Source organism: Oncorhynchus nerka, linkage group LG4 (genome assembly GCF_034236695.1).
Source record: "Oncorhynchus nerka isolate Pitt River linkage group LG4, Oner_Uvic_2.0, whole genome shotgun sequence".
NCBI classification, from domain to species: Eukaryota; Metazoa; Chordata; class Actinopteri; order Salmoniformes; family Salmonidae; genus Oncorhynchus; species Oncorhynchus nerka.
Window position 1 is genome coordinate 43469686 of NC_088399.1, and position 1645 is coordinate 43471330.

Below are 1645 nucleotides of genomic sequence, written 5' to 3' on the forward strand. Positions count from 1 at the left end.
GCCTGCTTTCTTTACTTTCTGGGGGGCAGTATATTTTAAATGGCTTTTGTGGGAAAAATACCCAATTGTCATACTTGAGTAAAAGTAAAGATACCTTTTAATAGAAAATTACAAGTGAAAGTCACCCAGTAAAATACTACTTGAGTGAAAGTATTTTGCTTTAAATATACTTAAGCATCAAAAGTAGATGTAATTGCTAACATATACTTAAGTAGTTAAAGTATAAATAATTTAAAATGTCTTATATTAAGCAAACCAGACGGAACCTATACATTTTTTAAATTTACGGATAGTCGGGCACACCAACACCCAGATGTAATATTTGTGTTGTGGAGAAATGACCAGGCAGGACACTCAGACATCTTTTAAAAACGAGCGTTTGTGTTTAATGAGTCCGCCAGATCAGAGGCAATAGGGATGACCATTCACAAGTGTGTGAATTTGACCATTTTCTTGTCCTGTCAAGCATTCAAAATGTAACGAGTACATTTGGGTGTCAGGGAAAAATGTATTGAGTAAAAAGTGCATTTTCTTTAGGAATGTAGTGAAGTCAAAAATATTAAATAGTGAAGTACAGATACTCCCCAAAACGACTTATGCTGTACTTTAAAGTATTTTCACTTAAGTACTTTACACCACTGGTCCTTAACATGTATCGTCTATCTCTGTTTTTGTTTGTGCTGCGTTTTTTAATCAGTTTGAACTTCATGGACTCAGAATGAAAAGTAGCATCGCATTTGCAAAAAATATAATTTACAAATGGTACAACATCTAACATTTCTGTGCTTCATGGTAACTGGTTCACGAGAAAAGCATTATGCCCTTTTTATGTTATGTACAAATCCAATCCAATTTAAACTTTGGGGTCCGGAGTGGCGCAGCGGTCTAAGGCGCAATAATGTGTTCTTAACTGACTTGCGGAGTTAAATAAAGGTAAAATAAAAATGTCTAATTTCAACACATCATCCAATGTGATATGGTGACGTAATGGTTTTGACCAAATCCTGTGCATTCACATCATTTCCGTTAGATGGAGACAAATCACATGTAACTCACGGTACAAAGAACACGCAGTTTCCCGTCAAGGAATACCAAGAGAAAGTGGTACAGTATTTTGTATTTGGCCCCAATGAGACATCAAATCAAATGTTATTTATAACATGCGCCGAATACAACTGGTGTAGACTTTAAAGTGAAATACTTGCATACGAACCTTTCCTTACGATGCCTTGAATTCATTACATCATGCAAGTTTCAATGTCTGCTACTAAAAAATACATTGGGAAAGGGGACATTAAATATGCTGTTTGATCAAAATAACATTCCAGAAACTTAATTCGGTACAATTTGGTCTGTATTTCTTATAAGCATGTTATATCCCATCTATGACCAGAATAATTATGGGGAAAATGAGCTCAATATAGAATCATTAATTCAACTTTTACAACTCATCAGTTGGTGAGGAAATATATCTAAATAAAATGGAAAACAGTTGTCTTCTCTGGATTAAACATACATAGTCCTTTATTTTTCTTGCCAAGCAATAATAATAGCTTTCCCTCATCATGGCCAATAGAATCAATAACTTAACCAAGAAGGTGTGCTCAAAGGCTGACGCAGTGTGTCCTAGGCGTTGTTGCTCTTT